The sequence below is a fragment of the Lynx canadensis genome, chromosome F2, assembly GCF_007474595.2.
Source record: "Lynx canadensis isolate LIC74 chromosome F2, mLynCan4.pri.v2, whole genome shotgun sequence".
Lineage (NCBI taxonomy): Eukaryota > Metazoa > Chordata > Mammalia > Carnivora > Felidae > Lynx > Lynx canadensis.
The window spans coordinates 16,309,717-16,315,184 of record NC_044320.2 but is presented as its reverse complement, the minus strand read 5'-3'; the positions used below and the strand labels follow the sequence as shown (position 1 = coordinate 16,315,184).

At 44.8% G+C, this 5,468-nt stretch overlaps 1 pseudogene; it reads right to left on the bottom strand.

Moving 5' to 3' along the window:
• Positions 1 to 2,885: 2,885 nt before the first annotated feature.
• Positions 2,886 to 3,676, bottom strand: LOC115506545 (annotated as a pseudogene).
• Between the last annotated feature and the right edge of the window lie 1,792 nt (positions 3,677 to 5,468).

The window sequence follows — 5,468 nt, the reverse complement described above, 5'->3', positions numbered from 1 at the left end:
CAAAGTGATTATGTGCTAAGTAGATGCACAAAATGAATGGTGGTAAGAATTGAAAAAGACACTCCCCGCACCCGCCCCCCCTACCCCCCGCCCTGCTAGCAAATATAAAAATCCCATACGGATTTTTTCTAATTCTTTTCTATGTAATAATATTCATTTGTTGTTGATTCAGTGTCATCAGGAGAATTCTGGTGGTTGGAGGGAGCCCTACTGAGGCAAGTGCTTAAAACTAATTACCACAATAAAGACTATTAAAAGGAACATTTTTATTTGGCTGAAAAGATACACAAAAACCTTGTAGAAAAATCAACCGCGTTGTATACACATGTGGACATCACTCAAGGTCAACAATAGTGAAACCCCAGGTGGCTAATTATAGATATTGTATATGTTGCAGATTTTTTTTTTAATTTGGTGGAATTTTGTCCACAGCAACCACCCCAGCTACTGTGGTAGCTGAAGAGAATCTAGGTGCCTGCGAGGCCAGAGAGGACTGGAATGGAGAGGAAGGCCAGAAGTCAGTGTACTTTGGGTTGGAAAGTATGCTGGTTAAATTTATGTTTTAACTTGACTGGGCTAAGGGAAGCCCAGATGGCTAGCAAAACATTATTTCTGGGTGGGTCTGGAAGGGGGTTTCCCGAAGAGATTAGCATTTGACTCAGTAGACTTGAGTAAAGATCTGCCCTCATTGAGGTGAGTACCAGCATCATCCCATCAGTTGAGTGCTTCCCCTCCTCCCCCCCAACCACATAGAAAAGGCAAAGGAAGGGCCGATTTCTGCTCTTTTTTCTTGAGCTGGGCTGTCCATCTTCCACCCTTGGACAGTGGTGCTCCCCGTTCTCAGGCCTTTGGATTTGCCCTGAATTACACCACTGGCTTCCTAAGTCTTCGCTTGCAGAGGGCAACTTGTGGGACATGTTGGGCTCCATAACTGTGTGAGCCAATTAATATAATTAATATAATATAATATAATATAATATAATATAATAGTGTGTATGTGTGTATAGGTCAGTGATATGTATATTTTCTATTGATTCTGTTTTTCTGGAGAACTCTCAATAAAAGTTTTGTTTTGGTTTCTGGAGAACTCTTACAGAGAGTTTTGTTAAAGCACACAGTACTGAGTTGACTCATGGTTTTGGTAATTAGAGGTATTATCACCCACCCCTAGGCTTCATTCAACTTGACAACACAAGATGTTTTATAAATGTCTGCCAAACCCAACTCTCTCCCTACTATATGCTGAGCAAATGCTAAAGATATAAGTGATAAAGACGTTACTGGTGTCACTGCACAATTGCTGAAGAGACACGTAAGCATCATTTTACACGATGTGGAAAGTGCTACGTGGAGGCTGTCCTGCTGTGAGGCCTGTGTACATCTGGACATTATTCTTGTTTTGTTTTGTTTTGTTTTTGAGGGGTGACACCAAGTTTATTGAATTAGATTTTTCTTTGTTTTAATCTTATTTTTTTTATTTGAGAGAGAGAGAGAGAGCACGAGTGGGAGAGAGGGGCAGAAGGAAAGAGAAAGAGAATCTTAAGCAGGCTCCACACTCAGCACAGAGACAGACATGGGGCTCAATCCTGCAACCTAGGATCACGACCTGATCTGAAATCAAAAGTTGTCCGGACGGACGTTCAACCGACTGAGCCACCCAGGTGCCCCAAATTAGAATTTTCTATTCACAACTGAGCTAATATCTACATGCTTGTCTACATGGGTACGTTAATCCTAATGAGTTTAGACTTACTATGAATGGGCTCAATCATACAAAAACACTCACTCACTAATTATCTTAAAACAGTAGTACATACATTACATACTCCTGTAAGGCCAGCTTTGATGAAAAACCTCTAGTTTCAAAGATTAGTCTGGTTTTGAAGATGAACCAAGATACACATTGTATGATTCTAAAATCTATTTCAGCCATTTTGTCCAGTTGCTATCTTTTTGGACTACAGTATATGTTTTTTTAAAAGGACACAGACTAGGGGCACCATCCAGTGTTAACTTCAACCACAGCTTGGGCCCCCTCTCCACAAAAATCTTCGGCCGAGAGTTCTCCGTCGTCGTGAAGACTGAAAGGGCCCAGTGATACTCTGGTAGCATGGTGGTAACAGAAGCAGGCCCGGGCCCTCCTTTGATTCTCCCACACCGTGCAACCTGCACATGGTTCTGAAATTGGAACATATACCGCCATACTTAAAAACTTTGGGACATGGACCATCAACTGATGAATGGATAAAGAAATTGTGGTTTATATACACAATGGAGTACTATGTGGCAATGAGAAAGAATGAAATATGGTCCTTTGTAGCAACGTGGATGGAACTGGAGAGTGTGATGCTAAGTGAAATAAGCCATACAGAGAAAGACAGATACCATATGTTTTCACTCTTATGTGGATCCTGAGAAACTTAACAGAAGACCATGGGGGAGGGGAAGGAAAAAGAAAAGGTTAGAGAGGGAGGGAGCCAAACCATAAGAGACTCTTAAAAACTGAGAAAAAACTGAGGGTTGATGGGGGGTGGGGGGGAGGGGAGGGGAGGTGATGGGCATTGAAGAGGGCATCTTTTGGGATGAGCACTGGGTGTTGTATGGAAACTAATTTGACAATAAATTTCATATAATAAAAAAAAATTCAGGTTAAAAAAGCAAAAAAACAAAAAAAAAACAAAAAAACTTAGGGACATGGAGAGTCAGCTATAATAGGGGGAAAGAAAGTCATAGGTGGTGGTGGGGGGGGTAGGTGGGCACATGTAGAGCCATGCTGATCTGTCCAACACCTGTGTGCGTGAGCTTTAACTAAATGAACTCAGGAGGCCAACAGCAGTAGACCTGCTCAATTCACCTTCCAAATCAGAACAACAAGACTTAAAAGCTCAGGCTTGCACTTTGCACCAGGCAGAGGTTTTGCCGGTGATGGGGAGCTCAGAAGCAGGATCTCTACTCGTCCTGCACAATCTGACGCATGCACACAGCACGCCCAGCAGCTGAATAGCTGCAAATGCCCGCACGACCCAGATGATACGCATCATGATTTCTCGTAGCTCCTTCGCAACTAGAGCCTCACATCCCTCGGCGTAAAGGTCGGATCGGTGGGCCAGACCGTTGGAGCTGCTGGTGGTCTCTCTGCACAGCTAAGAGGGACACTCTGGTTTTTGGTTTCCTTGAACCGGTCTGGATTGTCCCAGTCTGAATAGTTGTGAATTCCACAAGAGTGCAGCTATCTCTGTACGTGATCAGCAGCCCGGCTAGTGTCACTGGGGTTGGTTCCACTGTAGGCCTTATATACACTTTCTGAATGCTGCAGTCAACCTCATTTTTCACCTTTGCTCTGTAAACGTATCCCCAAACCACTACAACAACTTCTGTGACAAAACCAAGAGTAGGTTGATGACAAACGTGGCGAGTCCGCATGGCTTTCTCGGATCGTGACCCGCGAGCCAATGAACCCAATAATGAGGAGCAGGGCTCCTACAGCTATGATCACTACGGCGGGGATGAGAGAGTTCACATCTTCAAAGAAACGGTCCGGTTGTAGTCCTTGGAGGTGATGAAGACATAGCTTCCCGTGTAGCATAAAATGCCAGCTGCCCCCCCCCCCCCCCCAGAAGATGAGGTTGAGAAACACCAGCATGGTCTTGGAGGAGGTGATGTTGTGCTGGCCCATGGTGCCTGCAACCTGCTAGGAAGTGGACAGCACGCAAGGCACTCACTGCAGCCCCAGTGCCCTTGGGCGGGCCCTGCCCCAGCCCCGCCCAGCCCCAGCCCCAGCCCCAGCAAGCTCCAACACTCCTGGCTTGGGAGAGTCACTATTTCCTGGTTCCGCTTTTGACCAATGGGAGGCTGAAGACAGGAAGGAGCCAACAGATTCTTCACCGCTTTGCCCCACAGTAACTGTTTTGAGGTACAGTCGTTTCATATTGCTTCTTGAGAGGCATCACACAGGACTAAGCAACTCACTGTGTTTCCTCGAGAAGCTGTGGGCCTGTTGAAGGAACACAGTTCCTTATATTTGCTTTCTGGCCTTTCCTGCCTTATGTTGTTTCTCTTGTACTCTCAGTGCCCTGGGATTGTACTCCCAATAAAGTGTTAGCATGCACTGTATTCACCTGTTTGCTATAGAATTGGGGCTAAGACATTGTCTTTTAAAGGTCTGGAATATTATCCTATCCCTTGGTGCTATGGGGGGACCTAACCTAAGGTGAACGAGTAGGGGAGGAAGGAAAGGGAGAGGAAATCAGGGAAGGCCTCCAGAAGGAGGTAACCCTTGAACAGAGTTTAGAAGGAAAAGTAGGGTATCATCGGGCAAAGTGGGGTTAATAAAGGAGGATGAAACAACGCGAGCAAAAGTACAGAGACATGGAATTGTGTTATATTCAGGGACTAAAGTTTCTCCTTGGAAGGCTAGCAAAAAAATCTGGAAGTTCTGAAGTCTTACTAATATTGATTATTTATTATTGTTACTGCTACTTAATAATGTTTATAATTAATAGTATTATTACTAATTTTGCAGGAGTAGAGACAGGCTGCTTTAACTGCTCTCTCAGTTAAATCTTCCACTGAGGACACAGTAAGAGGTGAGAGCATTTAGGAATATCCCGGAGTTTGCATACGGTGGCCTGACAAATGAAGCTGACTGATAGGCATGTCCCCATCAGTATTGCCCACACCATGGGTTATTGTCTAATTTGAATGGGTTGCCCATCAGATTCACACAAAACTCTAAATTCCTGTTTCCCTTGAAAAATCAGACCAGATAGCACAGGGTTTGTATCCCCACATGGATCTGATCAGCAGGTGCCTTCGTTAGGTGAAGTGCAGATGTTCAGGCTGACAGGGTCCTCACTACCCCCTGACTGGGCTCACGTTTCTCTTCCACATTCGTCTTGAAGTTCTTCTAGCATTTAAGTCTGCAATTCTGGGCATTCACTTGCTGAATGTTGAAGCTGAAGGCTCATGCTCACACCTTAGCTGCAAAGGCAGCTGAGAAGGAGAATATTTGGCATTTATAGCTCCTCTGATGGGAGGCGGGCTCTGCCTCCAAGTAAGATCCGTAATGTTTAGACATTCAACAGTCAAATGAATGATAAAAGTCTGCCAGAGAGGGGTTGGCTCTCGAAGAATGGAACGTCTCCCAGTGGAGCACACGAGATGATCTTATGTGGAACACAAAAAAACGTTGCCACCCAGGTGCCGCTAGAGTACTCGTTTTTGTTCCAAGTGGTTTGTAGTCTAGGGGACAGTTCTCAATGTTGACATTATTGACATTTGGGGCCAGATAATTCTTTCTGTGTGTGTATGGGGGAGGGGCTCACCTATGGATTTTAGGAAAGCATTCCAGCATTCTACCCACCAAATGTCAGTAGCATCTTCTCCAGTTGTGACAACCAGAAATTGCCAGATCTTCCCTGGGGGCAAAAATTGCCCCCTGGTTGAGAACTTCTGGTCTTGAGAATTCT